The sequence below is a fragment of the Caretta caretta genome, chromosome 21, assembly GCF_965140235.1.
Source record: "Caretta caretta isolate rCarCar2 chromosome 21, rCarCar1.hap1, whole genome shotgun sequence".
Taxonomy (NCBI): Eukaryota; Metazoa; Chordata; order Testudines; family Cheloniidae; genus Caretta; species Caretta caretta.
In genome coordinates this window covers 1,933,970-1,955,193 of record NC_134226.1, presented here as the reverse complement: position 1 = coordinate 1,955,193, position 21,224 = coordinate 1,933,970, and the positions used below count along the sequence as shown (strand labels likewise).

At 45.4% G+C, this 21,224-nt stretch overlaps 1 protein-coding gene and 1 long non-coding RNA gene across 5 annotated transcripts in view; one reads left to right on the top strand and one right to left on the bottom strand.

Moving 5' to 3' along the window:
- SLC16A1 (solute carrier family 16 member 1) overlaps positions 1 to 13,715 on the bottom strand; it is a 32,247-nt gene extending 18,532 nt beyond the window's left edge. The window contains exons 1-3 of one of the 4 annotated variants that reach the window (XM_048826820.2): positions 13,598 to 13,715; positions 8,784 to 8,898; positions 5,303 to 5,358 (exon numbers count right to left, since the gene is read on the bottom strand). The gene's annotated coding sequence lies outside the window, so the exon portion shown is untranslated. Of the gene's footprint in view, positions 1 to 5,302; positions 5,359 to 8,783; positions 8,899 to 12,483; positions 12,608 to 13,597 lie in introns of those variants that run through there. The other 3 variants (XM_048826818.2, XM_048826819.2, XM_048826821.2) reach the window with 3 other exon arrangements.
- Positions 13,716 to 13,902: 187 nt separating this feature from the next.
- LOC142069738 (uncharacterized) lies at positions 13,903 to 20,453 on the top strand. The gene is made up of 2 exons (XR_012665689.1): positions 13,903 to 14,304; positions 16,156 to 20,453. It is a non-coding gene; the product is annotated as an uncharacterized LOC142069738 (long non-coding RNA).
- Positions 20,454 to 21,224: the final 771 nt, after the last annotated feature.

Sequence of the window (21,224 nt, the reverse complement as noted above, 5' to 3'; positions counted from 1 at the left end):
AGTAGGCTATTTCTCCCCCCTCCCAATTTAAATCTAAGCAAAGAGAGAATTACAAACTGCAAGTCACTGCTAACACTAGATTGAAGTAGGAGTTTCACTAGATCTGAAATCACAAAGCAAAATTCGTAGAGAATAGTGCCAGACGAGACCATTAGGGCTGATTTACATTACCAATTCTGCATGCTACATTTTCCCTCCAGCCACTGAGGAGACCAGTTTTAAAGGCTTCTCTCAACTGTGTTTCAGGTTTTATCTTTCCTATTTCTTTCCTACCCTCATATGGAAGAAATTTCAGCCGAAGGAAAAGAACCACACCCAGAAATAGGAGTCAGTTCAACATGAAACATTTCCCCAAAACCCAAGTAATAGTTATGACACTTCCAATTCTGTTTTGGAATAGCTGCTACGTGTCAGACGTGTTTAGAACTCAAATTCACAGCTGCCAAGCAGTCAGCTACAGTTTGCCCTATTTAGGCATTAAAGTAGCCACATTTGAAGTAATTAAGGCTGGTGAGACCAAGCAATGACTGCAAGGGTTGCATCTTCTATGTTGTAAACTCTTTATAAATCCCAGGAATGAATCGCCTCAGGCAACCTTTTCTCCCTGCACGCCACCTTCCCCTGTAGCAAATGTGGTATAAGAGCTAGACTGAATTCCTTTTTGGCATGCAGGGCTGCAGACTCTGGAAGCAAGCCAGAATCTAGTCCCCTCATGTAGCTAGCACCAGGTCCTTCGGACTGCTATAGTCACCCCTTTTGTTTTATTTAGAGGTATAAAAGCAGAATATCCAGGATGTGTATTTCTACCACGCAGTAAATTACTGTATACTGAAAAGCCCAGCTTGGCAGAATTCCACAGCCAAAAACAGAAGCTCTCATTTAGAGACCACAGCAAAATGCAATGAAATATTTCTGCAGCAAGCCCTTCGCAAAATCTCCTTACAATGCCCCTTTATGAAGGTCACAGCAGTAGCCTTTGCACAGCTAGGACCAGGAGGGAGTGCTCAGGGTGGGTGTTTGTTGTTGTTAGTTTTCTGTATAAGATTATAATCCTGCAAGCATGCATCTCATCTTCCACATCTGCTGAACTGTTAGAAGCCATCACTGTGGAGCAGGGGTGGGCAAACTTTTTACCTGAGGGCCACATTGGGGTTCTGAAACCGTATGGAGGGCTGGGTAGGCTGTGCCTCCCCAAACAGCCTGGCCCCCCGACCCCTATTTGCTCCTTCCCGCTTCCTGCCCCTTGACTTCCCCCCTCAGAACTCCTGACCCATCCAACCCCCCACTCTTTGTCCCCTGACTGCCCCCTCCCGGGACCCTCTACACCCCTACCTCCTGACAGGCCTCCCAGGACTCCCACGTCTATCCACCCCACCCCATTCCTTGTCCCCTGACAGCACCCCCACCCCCAGAACCTCCGCCCCCTGTCTTCTGACTTCCCCCCGGTACCCACTGCCCCTTAACCAACCTCCCCACTCGCTGCCCTCTTACCTTGCCGCTCAGCAGCAGGACTGGCAGCCGTGCCACCTGGCGGAGCCAGCCATGCTGCCGCACTGTCCGGCAGGACTCACAGCCCCGCCGCCCAGAGCGAGCTGAGGCTCCCCGGGAGGGGGGACAGAAGGGGAGGGGCCGGGGGCTAGCCTCCAAGGCCAGGAGCTCAAGGGCCAGGCAGGACAGTCCCGCGGGCCGAAGTTTGCCCGCCTCTGCTGTGGAGGATGTTACCTTGAGCAATTATCAGAATTCATCCATGAAGGCTGAAAAGAGAGACTTCCACCCTTCTGACTTGCAAACAAGACAAAGCCTCAAGTGGGCAGGACCCAAAACTTTGTTCCCAGAGTTCATCACAAGCTCTAGTGTAGACAAGACAAGGATTTTTACTACCATGCCACCCTACCCTGCTCTGAGCTGTCTGACTAGCCCGTGACCCGTCACTGACAATAGGTATGCAGTTGAACAGGTTCTGAGCACCAATCTGCTTCAAATTCAGACAAACCACATTCAACGCTATTTCAGAAACAGAGGCCAAGACTGCTTGGAGCAAGGTTTAAGTAACACAGTAGCACGTTGCTAGAAGCTGCTAGGCCTTTTTCTCCACTAAAGCTCCCATCAATGGGAATTTCCCTCCCCAGAATTCCCTGGTGGAGATTCACATGAATTTTACATGCTTTACAGCGTTTGGACACAAGTGTTTTACTTTTTACCTATTTTTTTGTAATACAGTAGCAACAGAAGGTCCCAGCCAACAGGAAGGCCCCAGTATGCTGGGTGCTGTCTAAACACACAGCAAGAAACAGTCCCTGCCCCACAGTGGTTATAATCTAAACCCACAAGCTAGCTCAAGACGGAGAAGGGATAGACAGGTGAAGTGACTGGCCCAAGGTGTCAGAAGGTGCTGGCAGTCAGGAATTATTCCTGTTGCTGTTTTAGAAAGTCTCCCCTTGTAGCACTAACTGCAAAGCAGAACCCAATTCTCAGTGTCTACACTTCAGAGGAAACAAGAAAAAACCCACAGCCCCTGGAACAAGGATTACCTACTATTCCTACTAAAGCCAAACATTGTGTTTTTCCCTGGGCCGTAAGATTTGGCATGCCACTGACCCATTACCGAAGCCATGGTCAGCGTTCTAAAAATAAATTCCCGAGTAAGATGCTCTTATCAGGCTTTATTTATGTTTATCTGTCTTCCCACTGATTACATCCTCATGCATTTGGGAAATATTTTGCTTCTTCCTGCTGCTGCAGAAGCCAATCCAGCTGCCTCCAGTTTAACTTAATCTGTCCAATAGCCACATGGCATCTGGAGCTTCAGAGACAGGTGTTTTCAGTAGATCTGGGCATTAGCAGAGGCGTAGCCATCTCAGCAAGCCTTGCTCTGCTTTCCATTCAGAGTATACTAAGCAGCAAAGTGTAGCATTAATTGCTCCTTAAGAACAGCACCAGGAGCTGGACAGGAAGAGCCAGTCTTTTGGAAGAGAGGCACATGGAAAATGCAACTGGTTTAATCTTCTGCTTCTTTCCTGCTGCTCACTGCCATCTGCATGCTCCATGGGCAGCATTTTAAAAGCACTCCCATTCTTCCAAAGGAGCCAGCAGGCATCTCTAACATGTCCAAATTAGAAACTTGGGCACTTCTGAAAACCTTACCCTTTATTTTCAATCACAATTTAGTTTCTCTCGTAGAATGACAAATTGAGCCAAGTGCACACAGCCTCCGCCAGATCCAGCCCAGGCTCCCTTCCCACCACACACACTCTGCTGCCCTCCCCCGGCGAGAGGGCAGGAGAGGTTGAATCTGTCCCATCTGATAGTTTCCCTCCCTGTATCATAAACAACTAGTCTCTACCATGCCAGCTGCCCCAAGCCCTCCCTTTCCCCCACAAAAAAACTGCACCCATAGCACATCCCCCATATTGAATAAAATGAACCAGTTACAACCACCCTCATCTTGTAGCCTAGAGAGACTACAAGTATCAGAATGCTCTATCCCACCTTAATTTACAGACCACATGCTAGAACCCAATCAGATGCATTCCTCTGTTATAAAGAGCTCGCAAAGCAACCCAAACTCATTCCCAGGGCTAGCGCGTCTCCTATGAGGATGGAAACAGAGGCCTACTAAACACTAAAGAACCAAAGCCAAGTCTAACGGCTGTGAAATATGATGAGTTACTATCTGGACTCTGCTCAGGGAAGTCTGATTGTGTAATGGTTGCTATTAGCAGTTACAAAACAGTGACATCTGAGATCAGGCAAGAAATAAGTGAGCTACAGGAAGTGGTACTCTGTGGTAACTTGTTAAATACTAAAAAGAACAGGAGTACTTGTGGCACCTTAGAGACTAACAAATTTATTAGAGCATAAGCTTTTGTGAGCTACAGCTCACTTCATTGGATGCATTCAGTGGAAAATACTTGTTAAACACTGAATCTTCTAATCAATGTACCCATTATACAACACCACCCCAATTCTAGCAGAATGCAAAGCACTTGACCCCACACCACCTCTGCATCACTAGATCAGTTTACATCGCTTCCTATCATCCAGGCAGTACACTTCACAGAGCAAGGGGTAGTGTTACACAGTGTAAATTCAGGTGGGAATTCTGCCCCCAGCCATAAGCTTAGTCTGGAAGAACCCTATGACAGCATTTTTCCTTTTGCAACAAGAGTGCATGCTCCTGAGCAACTCACAGGCCTTTCCTCCAGTTGGAAGTGGTTTTTATTGCTTCAAAGTCAACAGTCCTTGCCTGGGCAGGAAGGAGCTGAATTAGGGCTCACTGCAAGCTAATGAAACAGGTTCTGCTGGCTTTAAGCGGATTTAGAGAATTAGGTTGGGGGACAAAAGTCCACTCCGTACCCCTAGCTGGGGGTTTAACCCAGCTGCACATGGGATATATGACTCACCAGGGCTCTGCACTACACAATGGGCAATTGAGGACCTACTCGGCCACAGTATTTGTGCAAGGGGTGAGATAAGGTCAGCAGCAGGCATCAGGGAACTTAAGGACATCAACCCACAGAAAGAGCTGCAGACAACACTCATTGTTTCATACTATCAACAGTTTAGTTTGTCCCACAAGTAAATGGTAGTACCATGACACCCCCAACTCACCCACAGCCAGGCCTACTGTTATATTAAGAATGGCCAGCATCTCTTGAGATGCACTCCAATCCGCAAACCACAGGGTGACAGACTGATAAATGCCCAAAGGCAGCACCCAATACTCATAAAACAGACTAGATAGCAGATGTTCTTATCTGTAGTCCAAAAAGGCAGCCTCCAGAAGCTGTGATACTATTATCAGAGCGAAACTATATACATCAGAAGTACTGGAGCTGCCCACTCACCCTCACATCCTTATGCAGGGCCAGCTGTTAGATTGGCACAGATTCCTTTTCTGATCTGTTGCCTACTTTATACCATCCCTTACTAAAATAGCCGATGGGTGTTGGCTATAGCAAAATCTCTCCAATCACAGTTGGGGGCAGGATGTTGTTTAAGCTTGGAATAAACTTCTGAAGGACGTCCTAGGGAAACATGCTAGAACTCATGAGTCAAACGTGGAAGTGGACTCTACCCCAGTCCCTAGTGAGGGGAGAGTGAATTGCTGGGGCTGAGACTCCATGTGGTCAGAGAGTTGGATTGCATGCATTATTGTGTCCCGTCTGTGATGGGACTGTAAGAGGCAAATGGAGCGACTCAGAAACGGAACAGGGGAGTGGATGGTATCACAAAAAAAAAAGTGAGGCTTTTTTATATTTGAGCATCTGCTGCCTGTGGAGACACTCCTTGGCTCACACACCTTGTGATGCGGATTCAGAAGATTCTCATAGACCAGGGAGACGGACTCAGCTCCTCCTAGTAGGAGAAGGGGGAAAAAAGGGGAGTGGATTAGACTGGATTACCCTTGTGATCTCTATGATTCTATGACATGGCCAAAGAGCACCCTTTGTGTGTCAAGTGTTTGGTGACCCAGCAAATACAACCAACACTATGAACCACAACTGCCAATCCCTCGTTCCAGACAGGTGAGGAGTCAGACAAGGAGTGTTGAGAGCAGGTTTACAGCAGAATTTTAAGAGCACCAGAAGATTCGGAGAGGAAACACTTTCTTGGCCAAAATACTTCCTGTTAACAAGCATTTTCCTGAATTCACCTACAGCCAATTTGCCTTCTAACTAGGTGGGGACTAGAGTGGATTACTCAGATTCCCCAGGCTCAGCAAATAGAAAGTTTAGTGGTTGTAGAGGACATTGCAGGTGAAGTAGCACAGAAAAAAGTGAGGGGCTAATAGCAGAGACTTCACATCAGACCCTGTTAAACTGCACAGAGATAAAAGTTTCATATTAAGCGATCTTTAAAGTCTGTCCAAGCCAGTAACAGGAATCAAATCACACGACAAAAAGGTATAAAATATCTTCAGGATTTAAAACACATACACACACCCACCCACCCACCCACCCCCACTAAAAAAAAATCACTACTAGGGGAAATAGAGTCCCCAGTCCACACTGCAGAGCTTGCTAAAGTAACTATATGAGGCCCTCAATTTAATTACTGTATTTAACAAGCATAGAGCCAGATCTCTGCAAGGCAGAAATAATCAAAAGCAGATTGTTTTGCTCCTGGCCTCACAGTATGCCTAATGCAGTTTCTTCACTTTCACACTGCACTAGGGCTGGTCAGACATCCACATTTCTATGGCTGGTCCATAGCTGTTCTTGCTCAACCTCTTCTGCGCCTGTGGGGAGGAGATCTAGTACCTCCTGCCTGCCCCAGACAGGAGCACGTCTAGCGCATGGAGACAGCACGGCCAGCTGCACACAACAAGGGAGTACTGCTGGGTGTGCTTGCCGAGCTGGGCACCCAGGAAAAGGCATTTCAAAAATACACAGGCTATTTTAAGGGGATGGAGGTGGCTTCCAGACTCTGTGACCCCAGGAAGTGGAGTTCACAATAGTGACCAGTGTGCTCACTGTAACAGAATGGGCATTATGGGGCAGCTACTAGAAAATTGTTAGTATCAATGCTCACCATTTCGAGCTCAGTGGGTGGCTCCGTGCCATGGAGGGAGATGGTCTTACTGCGTTTCTTACGTCAACGGGAGACAAATTTTAGTGCGGACGTGTGCACAAATAGGTTGACCCCAGCTGACTTACCGTTCACCCAACATAGTAGCACAGATGAGGCTTTAGACTATCAGGGAGTGTTTTAAAGTCATTTATATGACAATGTTTGATCAGAAGTGGCTCCAAGTGTTAAATATAACCCTGCACACAACATCTTTGAATTTTACATAGTTGTACTCTGCCAGCTTCTAAATGATCTCTCATAAATGAGTCATACTAACAATGGTGGGAAGAGACCCACATTTCCTTGTAAAACTACTTCATATAAGCTGGTTTCATGAGGGGAGGAGGAGAAAAAAGTCATAAAAGCTGCAAGTGCAACAATAAAACCAGTGCCACAATGTTTAATTAGATTTAACTTGCAGTGGAATCTCTCCTTAGCTTACGTGCAGCTTTTGAGAAGTTTGATGCTCTTAGTCCAGTACCTAAGGGACCAGGACAGGTTGAGATCATGTCCAGGGCAGCATAGGGGAGCATATAATGCAGTTGCCCAATGCAATTGGTCTGTAGATTTAATTTTTAAGTCAGTATCTAGTTATGTAGATTTCAAGCATGAGACAACACCCTCCACCCACCCCCATCCTTGCAAATAACAGAGCAAAATAGAGTTCTCCTCTTTTATGCTGTCAGAGATCTAAATTACAGACACTCCATCACAAGTATCATGCGTTCAGAACCAAAACTGGCACATCTTCCATTCATCTTCCCACTTCATACTATGCCCAGACAGTAGGGTAGCCTCACATACCATGTCTTCCAACAACAAGGTACAAAAGCACCCAAGAATACAGACAACCTGCATTGAACTGCCTTATTCATTGGTTTATAAAAGGTGTAATTTAGCATGAGCAGGGGACTCTTACACTTATATAAGACATGTTCAGGTACATAGAGGCAGCAATGAAAGTAAAATTCTTGTTTTACATTCAGATTTCAGACATCTTTTCATAAAAAAACAGCTATTTTCATTATGATTTTCTATGAAGTAGCTTGATCAGCGTTCAGGGTTATCAGCTAGAACTGGCATCAGGAGATGGTCACACCAAATCTGAGAAGGCATGGAAGAATGGTAGAAACATCTGAACAGCAACTGGACCTCAATGGAACAGCTCCACACTTGAATGGGGTCATCCAACAGATTTGCTGCCTCCAGGAAAGGACAAGCTGCATAAACACCATCTCTACACTCATTTAATACAGCAATGAGAACTAGCAGTTCCTTGGGCTTCAGTCTGTCTGTCCGTATCCACCTGCTATCTCTTGTCTTGTACTGAGATTGTAAACTCTCTAGGACAGGGACAGCCCTTGTTGTGTTTGTACAGTGCCTAGGACAATGGGGTCCTGGTCCATGACTGCAACATGTAAGCACTACTGCAATACAAATAAAAATACAGCAGTGGCAAGTGGGTCATAGGAGACAAAGATGAAATGCGAAATGGGACAGCTACAGTGAACTTGTACAGTTTACATAGAGTTACACCTCTGAAACTTGGCTCCTAGATTATTATTCCAAATTTATGAACTGTTTGCCATCTACAGCACATTACGGCCAGAACAGAATCACTGTGCAGGAGGTGAGACCAGAGGAGCATAACACAAGCCACAGAATTCCACCCAATAATCCTTATATCAAGTCCAATAATGTCTGTCAGAGACACAGCCAATCTTGTTTTAAAGACTGCAAGCGATGGAGAAACCAGCAAATCCATTGGTAAGCTGCTCCGCTGGTTAATTACTCTGATTGTTAAAAATGTAGACCTTATATGGCTTAGGAGTTCTTTGAGTTATTGTAGGTCTACTGGAAATAAGCCAGCCAATTCATACACTAGTCAACAAGAAAACAGATAGGACTCCACTCTTTGTATTCTCCTCCCATACAAGCTTCTATTACCTTTTAGCAATTTCAGTATCAAGGCTATAAAATGGCACAAGGACATTAAAAGAAAAAACCCAAGTGCAATTAGGTCAGAATGGTGAAGCTCAATATTTTTATATGACAATTCAGTTGACTCTGGCTTGATCTTTACAATTCAGTCTTGCCCATTTAGCTAACACTTGCAATTTGTCAGTCATAAAAAACAGATCACTCTGAAGCACTAATACTTTATGTTACCAAGTTAAAAGTGTACAAAAAGAAAGCGGACTAATTCTTACCGTGTAACCAACAGAAGTCGGAAGTTTTAAAACTTGCGTTAAGTCACTTTTAAGCTGGGGCAGTCAATTATTTTCTGTCAAGATCCAAATTTTTTGGTCAAAGTATAGTCAAGGTCTAGACTCCAGAGAAAAAACAAACAAACAACAATGATAATAATAAGTAAATAAAATGATTTCAGGGTCCATTCAAAAGCATCTGGCGGTCCAGATTTGGCCTGCAGTCTGCCTATTGACTAGCCCTGCTTTAAGCCATTTTCTTTTACTGTATGTAGAAATTAGGCTAGCTACTTAGAAAATGAAGGCCTACATTTTCTTAAGATAAAAGATTTCTTACCAGGTTTCAGAGTGGCAGCCGTTTCTTACCAAACAGCCTAAGCAATAGCACATGCACATCAGACATCCTGCGGTGTTAAAAACAAACACTAAACGCTGAGATCTGCTTAGGGAGTACTGATCTGGTTCAAACTGTTTATTTGGGCTACAATGGTCTGATTTCAGAACTACTGAGCACCTGCCATTCAGCAAAATCCTGAAGCTCTGCAGCTATTTAAAAAAAATGAATAAATCAGGCCATACATTTTTAGCACCAGGAGCACATGAGAGTGCAAAGAACCAGTTAAATGCTATGTCTGTACAGTAATAAAGTTCTACTCTACTCCACAGGTCATTTCAGTACATAATGAGATACAGAGTGCAATCACCAGTGATTTTTTTTGTGGGTGTAACAGCAAGTGGACTAAAAGGGCTCCATTCCGTCCACATACAAGATATTAAGATACAACTCACCTAAAAGGCCTCACACTTGAAACCTAAACTTACCAGGCTTGTCAGTGGGAATTTTATTTGGAGGGGTTGAACAGGGGTGAAAGTAAGTCAACCGACTTACGGTACTGGTACACTGGGGCCAGCTTTGGCCCCTGGAAGGGGTGGGGCCTAGGACAGAAGGGGCGGGGCTGAGGGGGGTCAGAGCCAGAGCCAGCCCCCTCCCTCCTTCCCCACTGGGGTAGCAGCAGCAGCCGCCCAGGGTTCCAGGGGCTATTTAAAGGGCCCAGGGCTCCCCTGCTTCTACTGCCACGGTCCTTTAATTAGCTGCCAGAGTCCTGGGGAAATGGGAGCCCCAGGCCCTTTAAATAACTGCTGGAGGCCTGCAGCCTCTACCCCAGGGCTCCAGCAGCAGGGCTCTGGAGGCCCTTTAAATTGCCCCGGGGAAGCCGGGCTGCCTCAGTACAATGCACCAGCTCTTGCCAGTACGCCGTACCGGGGCATACCGGCTTACTTTCACCTCTGGGGTTGAGCTCTCAGACCAGAGACAAGCATAAGCAGAAGAGATGCTCTGTGATATGTTATGTTAGTCAGTAAAAAGCCTGAAATTTTTTATTATAAATCTCAACCCCAGAAAAGGTAAACCAGCAATATTTTCCTTCTTTTGGTACAGGGAATCAAAGAGGCTATTGGCAGTTATTTTGGGTACAGATGACCTAGAAGGACAAGAATGAACGACCCCTGAAGAGTACAAATGAAGTTTGCATATATTGTGCAGACCCACTCCTAACTAGAATTAGGTCCCTGTACTCCCCTTACAGATGGGGACACAACATTAGCCACTAAGCAAAGTAGGTCACATTTTACTAGCTTATGACTGTAGTGCTGTTCCCTGGATTGCATCACAGTCATGAGAGACAGTGTCAAGCATTGCTCCCAACAACTCCATAGATTGACAAGAACATGAACAGCTGAAGTGCCCTTCCAGAGGCAAGGTCTTGTGCCATCTAGACAAACAGTAACTGCCTTATATTACAGTATTATATTAATAGAGCAGATACAAGCACATGGTTAAATGCAAAGAATCAGGAAGCAGGATGCACTCTGCATTTCAGGGTATTCCTGATAAAAATAGCAAAAGTTTAAGAGCATCTTTAACTTCCTCTAAATTAATTCTTAGAAATGTTTCATTCGCGCTCTTCATTTGGAAGAGCCCTCTAGTAGGTAAATTCACAAGTCCCCAGTGACATAGCTAGCTGCAGGAAGCAGTCCCCTCACTTGTCCACCCATCCTTATTGCTACAGTGAAAGCCTTGAGGTGCAGGAATGGTGCAGTGTTTCATCAGCAGGAGTGAAAGGGGAAGTACAGAGAGAAGCAAGTAACAACCCCACAATGATATGTGCCAATATCCACCACTAAAAATCATTAACTTAACCAGCCTCATTGTGCTAGGACCACAAGCTTAATCAGTAGTAGAGTGAGGCAAGTTTTAGCATTGAAATCCTTTACACCATAGACTCCAAGGCTGTAACAGGAACTACCATTCAGGGTGACCCACACACAACATTCTGCTCACAGGAAGCGGCCAGCCAGGTATCCCCCTTTGTTGTTGTTGCAAATCTTTGTATAATAATAAGGGCTTCTCCCTTCCAGTCCCCAAAACAAACTTTCAGCTGCCAAATCATAATTCTGAGTTTGACTGGCACAGAAAGGAAAGACATGATGGAAAAGGGCTTCTGCTCTTTCCTAGCAAGTGTCAATTATAAGGCCATATCTACGCTATAGGTTTCAGAAGCTATAGTGGCATAGTTACTGAGCCATCACCGTGCTGCTGCAACTTCATAGCATAGATGCAGACTAGAGCAACAGAAGGAGAAACTCCACCTCCCCAAACAATGGTAGCTAGGTTGGTGGAAGCATATTTCTGTTGATGTAGGTGCGTCCACACCAGCGGTTAGGTCTGCATAGCTACAGAGTCAGGGGTGTGAATTTTGCACACCCTGGAGCATCGTACCTATATCAACCTAAATTTAGTCCTAAGTTAGAGTAGCAGAAAAAAATTAAGATAGCAAAGTTTGTATTTTTAAAAGTTTCAAAGATTTTCTTAGTAAGAAAGAAGGGAAGAAATCAGGGACAAGAAAAATACAACACTTTAAATGCTTCAGGATGTAAGTGCGCAGACCCTCCAAAATATCCAGCAGATTTAAAAATGAATTTAGGAGAGAAACAGGATTAGCAAGTCGGGTACAGTAGACAAATGAAGAGCCGAAACATCCATTGCTCTATCATAGGGAGAGATGATTCCACACTGTATCATTTTTTCCTGTATCTCTTCCCCTTTAAAAAAATAATATCATTACTAGATGGAATTATGAGTTCAGGCCTCCGGGAGCAAGCTAGCACCTAAAGAACAAGGGTCCCATTTTTTAAGTGACAAGTCATTTGACTTCTGTAATAGTTTTCAGAGGATTTGAAAGGATTTTATGAAAATTAAGCCTTAGTGCCTCTGTGATATAGGCAAGTAGTTTCCCTAAATGGGGGGAAATGAGGCAGAGGTTAAGCAACTTGCCTACAGCCCACAGCAAGTCAGTAGCCGATCCAGGAGTAGAACCCAGAACTGCTAGACCACACTTACTACTGAAGAAAGCAACACAGAATATAGGATTTCAGCAGAATGGTGTCTAAGCAGGGAACATTTTCAAAGTTTGTCAGGAAATGTCAGTAATTCAAAAGCTCAGACTGTTACAGAACTGAAGATGCACTAGACAAATCCTTTCCAAAAGTATATGGAGAAACTTTATTTGACCTAACCCAGAGCACATCCCTTGCAGCGATCAAAAACCTACTCTAAAAAGAGCCATATTGGTGATTTTGAAGCTAGCACTGCTTTGCAGCCTGGAATCACAAGTTCTTTCCTAGGGGAACACCAGCAACGTACCCAAAAAGTGAGGTTTGCCTCCTGGAAACTTTGTAATGTATCAAGTGCTGAAACTGTACTTTATGCTTTTCATCCCAGTGAGCACATCTATGCCAAAGTTAAGGAGAGTCATCCACAGCCAATTAAACCAACTACATTAAAACAAACATTTTGATGATAGTACAGTGCACCAGATTAATAGCCCTGAAACAGAAATCCTCTGTTTCTGCCCATATGTAGCAAAGGTACAGCATGGGAAGCATCAGCAAAGCCTTCCCACACACAATCCCCACTTGGGGACTGATTCTCCCATTCCTCCCAAACAAAGCCAGTCCCCCCAGCATGGGGCTGTAATGGAATACCTTTAGAGGCAAAAAGTCCCCTATTAATACACTTCCCAGAACTCCCAAACCCCATTCCAACACATGCCTTAGCAGCTAAAGGCCCCACGTCCTTCCCCACAAGCCCTGTTAGCCACTTAGTGCCCCCTGACCTGGGACTAGAGAAAACTGAGGCCCTAGAGAGGAAAGGCCATGTGCCACAGAGAGCAAGCATCCCCGATAGGGGCCCTCATCCATCAGCCAGCATGAGCTCAAACGCCCCACCAGTGAGCTCTTACCTAGCCAGAAACCTACAGCACCCACTCCAGTGACCCCCCTCTCCACCATATCAGGCTTCCATAGCCCTCCCCACCGCCAGTGCCTGTAAGTCTCCTGTGACCCACCCCCACATCAGGCTCCCCTACCCATATCTCCCATCCTGCCCCCAACCCCAGTACTTGTAACCCCTCCCGCACAACAATGACCCCCCTTCCCCCAACCCCGTAACCCCCAATCCCATCCTGCCCCCAACCCCAGTACTTGCAACCCCTCCCCCACCCTATCCCCGCCCATCCCTTCCCCCCCACCAGTGACCCCCCCATCCCATCCTAACCCCAACCCCAGTCTTTGCAACCCTACTCCCTCCACCGGCCACCAGTGACCCCCCCGCCTCATCCTGCCCCCAACCCCAGTACTGGTAACCCCTCCCCGTGACCCCCACTCCAGCCCTTCCAACCCCTCTCACACTCCCCCGCCTCAGGCCGGTCCCGACCCCCGAGCCCCGAGCCCGCCACGTGGAGGGGCGGCGGCCCTACCTGTGCACACGGTCCCCGCCGGCCGATCCGCTCCCAGCCGGCTCGCGCCCGCCCCCCGGCTCTTTAAGGTCCCGGCCGGGCGCCCGCGCGCAGGGAGCGCAGCTGGGCGGGGCCAGCTCCGAGGGGCGGGGCCAGCCCAGCCCGGCGGCGGCGGCTGCCCGCCGCGCTGCGGGGGGGGCGCTGAGGGCTGCCGGCCTGGGGGGGGGCGCTGAGGGCTGCCGGCCGCGCTGCGGGGGGGGGGCGCTGAGGGCTGCCGGCCTGCGGGGGGGGGGCGCTGAGGCGCTGTGGGGGACCAGGCTCCTGTGACCCCAGAATGTCCCGGTGCGAGGGGGCGGCCCACTCCCGGCCCCTCAGGGCGCGGGCCAATTATTTTTTGTCAGGGTCCAAACTTCTTGGTCAGGGCAGAGCCAAAGTCCAGACTCCAGAACAGAGCGTGAGAAACGCCGAGCACGGCGCCCGGGGCAAGTGGATAGACAGACCGCGGGTCTGCTCCAGCCTCTGGTGAGGGCCCGGTTGGGCCCCTGCTGCCCCCGGCGCTGTGGCCCCCGCCTAGGCCCGCGGCTCCGCCGGCCCGGCTGGCTCCGCGCGGGGCCAGGGCTGAGGCCGCCCGGCAGAGCCCAGCGCTGACGGGGCAGCCCCTGCAGAGCCGCCTGGCCGGGCACAGGGCTTGTGGCCTGGGCCTGGCTGCAAAACAACGTTTCCCTCCGGTGAGGCGCTCGGAGAGTTGCACGTTTGTTTTTCGTTCTGATGTGGAATGGGAACAGAAACTTTCTGGCCTTTTTTGTAAAACCAACAACCTCAGGCACAAAAGAGCCCCACTGGTGAGAGCGAACAGCCCTACGGTTAGGGCAGCAGGTCTCAAGTGGGGGTACTTGTCGGCCGGGGGGTACACAGAGGTCTTTCAGGGGGTAGGTCAACTCATCTAGATATTTGCCTAGTTTTACAACACGCTACATAAAAAGCGCTACCAAAGTCAGTACAAACTAAACTTTCATACAGCCAATGACTTGTTTATCCTGGTCTGTATACTATGCACTGAAATGGAAATACAATATTTATATTCCAATTTATTTGTTTTATAATTACATGGTAAAAAATGGGAAAACAAGCAATTTATCAATAACAGTGTGCTGTGACACTTTTGTCTGATTTTTGTAAGCAAGTAGTTTTTCAGTGAGGTGAAAGTTGGGGTATACAAGACAAAGCAGACTCCAGACTGGAAAGGTTGAGAGCCACTGGGTTAGGCTGTACGCTGGGGATGTGGGAGACCCCAGTTGTTCTGCCTGGTCTCAGAGCCACTGGGCCATTGACTATTCAGGGGTCTCACTTCTCTCTTGCTTTGACCAGGAATTCCATTATGGACCTTAGAAACATTTCACAGCACAAGTTTTGTCGAAACGGATATATTTCTGTGAAATGTTTCAGTTTCAACAAATTGGCATTTTCCCATGGAAACACTTTTAGTCAAACGTTCCTGACCAGTCCTAATCATTTTAGCTGTGTGACAGAATGGGGAGCCAAGCCAGCCCTGCTGGTGTTTGAACCTTTGGTTACAACACATCTCAGGTCTGCTGCATAGACCACAGAATCATCCTCCCGCCTTCAAACCAGGGGCTGTATTGCTCATTTGGGGGCTTCCAGGTTTGGTCTTCTACTGGGGGGCAATGGACTCCTATGTGGTAATTTGCAACTGGGCACCTTTCAAGAGATGACTGTAAGCAGTGGGAAGTGTTCCAGTGGCTTGTTTGAACAAAAGGCTTTAAGGACTCTTCATTTTTAATAGTTTAATTATGAATGCATAAATATTACCTGTCAGCAAATAAAGCACTTCATGTATTTTTTGGATCTGCATCTTGCACGGAAATGGACCAGATCGGGCTTGTGTACTTAGAATGAAGGAAGATTAATGCTTCCACTACCTCATCAGAATCAGCATACCTCATTCCCTGTTATATTAATATCTAGTTACATCCCTCAATGTTAATGGCATACGACATGTTAGCTAGCCATGAGGCACTTCAAATGTCTGTTAAATGTCCATGGAACATACGAGTATTTTTTTTTAAGTTGTATATTATCTGCAACTAGCTGGGCACTTTATAGACATGTAAAAGACAAGGTCTTTGCTTACTGTCTAAGTAGAAGAACAGAGGGAAATGGGAGAGAGACAAAATAAAATGTCATGAATAAGCAACAAGTGAGGCAATGATATTGTTCTGCCATTTTTTCTCTACATGGAAGATTAGATTATTAAATTATTAGATTATCCCATTGTGCTCCAAATGCAGCTCAGACATGTTGCTGGTATCATAGCTCAACCCCTGTCTGGGGTTTGTCTTTATTTACAAGGAAACTAAAAACAATATAACATACATTTAAAAGCAAGAAAGTTTTACCTCAATGCATCTGTTTTCAGAGCCTTGGTTGTGCTGTACCTTTGAGCTCTTTTATTTTATCAGTGTGTTTTATTTTATCAGTCTGTTCCCACCTTTTGCTCTGAGGTGCTGGAAAAACAGAATTTTCAAACTTTTCTACTTCACTCTGTTTTTCCTTTGCAGCTAATAATTTCTTGATCATTCAAGATGGGGGCCTTACCTGTTAATACTAAGTTCTGTCTCCACCCAACAAGAGGAGGTAAGTGCATGGCACTCTGAAGCACCACACAACTCTTCCTTAAAATGGAGCCCCAGTAAGCTTGCATATAAATTCTGTGACTTTGATCCATTCCTCCCTACTAGAGATCCCAATTTGATCTAATCCATGGCATTTCTAATAAGTGTATCACCGTAGTATCCAGGCACTTAGGAGTCCAGTGCTTTTGTTACATGTTTTATACTCCAGCACTTGTAACTTTTGCTCTAAAAGGCTGTAGTATTATTTGGAATTTCACTTACAGCTTTATTCCTCTCTCTCTCTCTCTCTCTCTCACACACTTTGTTGCAGGCCTAGATTTTGGCTTCTTGTTTTGCTCCACTTGTAACTTGCTCCTATCTAGTTTGTCCAGTTTTCAGGAGAAAGCTTCTGCTTTCCCCTAACGGGAGGGCAAAAATTCCAGCATTCCATTAGCAAGTCTCTGCCAACTAGGAGTTACACAGGATGGGGAAGTGTCTTGGCTCTCTTTCTAGGACACAGAGACAAAAAAAACCCTCAACCATCATTAGCAATTTTGCATTTTAGGCATACTTTCCCATCTAATGGCCTCTTTAAGGTAGTATTGACTTTTTCTACTGTTTAGATGAGGAAATAGATCAAAAATAGAAGGTATACAAGGTTTCCAATGATTTAGTTGTAATATTCTGAAGTGATGTTAGTAATGGATGTAAGAATTTTTATTATAATTTTTAACCTGATTGTGTCTTTTAATGATTTCAAGTCCATTCATGATTACTGCATGTCACAGCACACAACTCATCCCTGATGGGTGACTTCGCCAGTTGGTAGTATTATACATATTTAAGAATATGAGGCACACTAGGATTGTTTTAAAGCGAAAAATGTGGTTTTAGGAGGAGAAGATGTATTAATTATCCAACACAATTCAATTAAAAATGCATACAAAATATTTTTTAAAATAAATTATTTTAAAGAAAAATAGAAATTGTGATGGAAGAGGTGGTGTTGATAAATTGTATAGTCAATTTTTTGACCACACTTTGGTTCATTATGAAATATATTCAAGAGACCAAATAACCAGTGTCAGTCAGGTTTATTAATATGGTACTGGAAAAGGTTCTATGTGATACCAGTCTCTGAGGAGCCATCCCATGGAACAATGTTACATTCACCTTACACAGAAGCTGTGCTCCCCCAAGTTACGTGTTTCAGATGGTATTATTTATATCATGATTTTACAAGTTACATCTCTCTTTACACATCACTAAAATTCAACCCATCAGTTTGTCCCAGTTCCCTAACTTGTTCTGTTCCTTATCTTCGTTTTGTTTACAAGCATTCCAGGTACTTGTCCATGAAGGTACTATGCTAGCTTGTACTAAGACATAGGACGAATATATCTTGATTTTGCCCAGTTTCCTATCCACTTACGCCAAATGCTTACTCCAGCAAGTGCAAGGAATTATGGGAAACTTATCATAAGTGAACTAAACTATGGGATAGGCCAGTTTAGGCTACATCACTGGTACAATGTTTGTGCTTCATGGTATTGGTGCTTAATGCATGCTAACATACATACATATATATGATTGATATACATTTATGTGCTAGCCGGCATATATTGGTCACTAGAGCTGTAGAAAATCATATTTGAGAATATGAATTAGAGAGAGATGTGGCTACTAGTGCAAAAAGGTCATCTACAGAATTGTCTCCGTATTGCCCATAGCAGTGTCATCTGAGTCATAATTAGTATTTATTGTTATGTGACAGTGATATAGTTCTGCACATTTACACTGCACTTTAAAGAATTCACTGTGGAATGCCTGTTCCGAAGAGATTACAGTCAAAGAGCCTGGTCCTGCCAGGGCCTAAAATGCTCAGACTGAGTGAGTGACAATTCAGTTGGAGGTGAGGGTGCTCAGCACATTTCAGGGCTGAGCTGTACATTTTTCAATTTCTGTGCTCATGTAGCTTCTTGTTGTTGCTGTGAGGCCCATGTGAGTGGGTAATGCAGCAAAACGTCTTCATTTAAAAGATATTCAACATTATGCAACCTGACTACAGTGCTCACATATTCACAGGAAAATTGCTTACTGCAGATAACCTGAGTGAGTAATTTTATTGTCATGAACCTGGTGACATACAATATCTGGGATTCCCTTTTGTATCAGTGATTACTCCAAAGTGATAGATTGGCTTGTTATCAACATTGAACAGAGCAGAGCACCACACCCGTGGCATCTGACAACAACTTCAATGTAACTGAGCCTCCAAACCTTTCAAGGCTCAGCCTCCATATTAGCAATCCACCCAATTGGTCAGAAATGTTCTTTATAAATATGAAGCTCTTCTGTCTGGAAATCAGAGAGAGTGTTTCCCAAAGCAGCAGCAGCCTGTGGCTGGGTGTTTGCTGGGTGTTCGGGATTAGCCTAATGAAGTTTGCATCTCCTAGTGCTGCTAAATCATCAGTGATATGACTGCCAGCCAGCAGGAATGATAAGAAAGCCAAGAGTTCATGTTTTCATAGCTTTATGTATCGGTTGGGCTTTGCTTACCCCATTATGGAAACTGCCTATTGCACCAAGGCATGAAATAGCCCTTATTCCCTGTGTGCTTACTGGGACCTGTCACAAATATTGTGAGAGAGCTAATCCCCATCAACAGGGTTCCTCATGCATGTTACTTACCTTCTGACAACCATGGAGCTATTCTGGGGAACCATAGTGAGATAAATTGAGTTAATTGTGTCATGGGTTAAATTGTTAATAGCTGGTAATTTTCTTTAGATGAGTGAGAAATATGGTTCAGTTTGACTCAGAAAGAACACAGCGCAAACCAGGAATTCTCAACAGATGGAAAATGGAGCAGCTGCCAAAAGAGGTTAAGTCCCTTTCTCACCAAAGAAAACCACTGTCCCCCATCACAACAGCAGGCTCACTTCAGGTGCACTCTGTACATGTCAAGGCACTGAATGGGCCTCATAAGAGAAAATAGTACTACATGCACAGATTATAACAATTCCATTCACCTCCTAAAATGACACTCAGCAGACACTGAAGAGCTAGTGGGCTGAACAGACTTTTTAAACATCTGTGTGGGTTAAAAAGCAGGGATAGTTTTCATCCTAGCCCCCAGCACTGCTTTTTGCTAGAAGATAAAATGTGCCAGAGCTAGAAAAGGAGACGCTTTGAGCTTACCAACACATCCCTTCACCTTGTGTGTCTGTGGTACCTTTCCTTCTGAAGCAGTGACACTGGAGGCGCCGTATGTTTACGGCCCACGGGTTCTGTTCCTAGCACTGAGCTCCTGAGCGACCTCCTCCACTCTGTGCCTTTGTTTCCGGTCCCACCCTTTGTCTGTCTTTCCTGTGTGGATTGCAGGCTCATTGGGGTAGGCACTGTCTCACCCTCTGTGCGTGCGTGTATACAGTGTCTAGTACATTGAGGTCTCCATCTCCTGCCAGAATACCAATAATAAATAATGATGTGATGTGAAATAATAATATGGCCTAGTGGACAGACCACCGGCTGAACTTAGAAGATCTGGGTTCTATTCCTAGCTCTGACACTGGCCTGCTGGTTGAATGTGGGCAAAATTGTTTCACGGCTCTCTACCTCAGCTTCCCCATATATAGAATTGGGATGAGGTTAGTGCCCTCCTTTGTGAGGCACTTTGAGATCTGCGATGAAAAGCACAGAAGAGCTAGGTATTACTTCTATTAATTATCATAATGGGAACCCAATCCTCCTCCACTGAAATGCAACCACTTCTGGAAGCAGGCCCTGCTCACAGAAGCTGGCAAGGAAAGGGCTGATACTGCAAAAAGATACATACCTAAAAGGTACTGGACACTAGATATCAGAACATCCCAGTACGAACACATTCCACAGAGATAACAAGGAACAGGCAGACACATCCTAAAGACAGGGTCAGAAGGACAATCTGATGGATAGAGTTGTTTTGTTCGAACCAACATGTACAAGGTGAGAGGTGGCACCTTGCTACGTAAAGGGGTTGTACCTCAATACGTCAGGAGTGGTGTGTAACTTGTTTGTACCTGTGTATAAGAATGCATCCCTGGGGCGGTATCTTTGTCTGGCATAGGGGGCAGTGGAGAGTCCCCCCCACTGACTGAGCCGGTCCATTGCTAGGGGGCACATATTCGTAGTATGTCCTGCAGTGTCTGCGGGGAACTGGGCTTCGTTTGACAATAAACCTGGCCGGGTGCCTTCGTACCTTATCAGCGTCTGTGGTCATTGGGGGTTCTCTCAGGGTCTGCTGTGCCAGCGATGTGCAGAGAAGGGGCAGCACACAGAGGGAACACACTCATGCAGCTGACTGTTATCAACATTGAACAGAGCGGAGCACCACACTGGTGGCATCTGACTACAATTTCAATGTAACTGAGCCTCCAAACCTTTCGAGGCTCAGCCTTCATAGTAGCAATCCACCCAATTGGTCAAAAATGTTCTTTATTAAGTCCATTAATAAATCATCCACAGAGAATCCTCTGAGTCTGTCTTATCAGATTGTAAAGATGTGATATTGTATAGGGTGATTGTGGTGCAACAACCTCTCTGATTGTACAGAAAATAATCTGCTTTAGAAAGCATCAGAGGAGGAAGAAAGTGTTTGCTGATACAATGCTTAAATTAGCAATTAATATTCAATATCTCCCTTCCAACTGTAAAGTCTTAATTATTCTTGTTCAAGTTTTAGACCAATTAGCGAAGAGCTAAGGAAGGTTCATTTTTAATACTGTATCTTTCACTCAATAATAATGAGGGATTTTGGATATCTCCAGATTGACTAGAAACATGCCATCTCAGGATGGGATATAGACATAACATTTCTAGACACCATTAATGACTGCTTCTTGGAGCATCTAGTCCTAGAATGCACAAAGGGAGAGGCAATTCTTGATTTCAACTAACGTGGCATACAGGATCTGGTCCAGGAGATGAATATAGCTGAACCACTCAGTAATAGTGACCATCATGTAATTAAATTT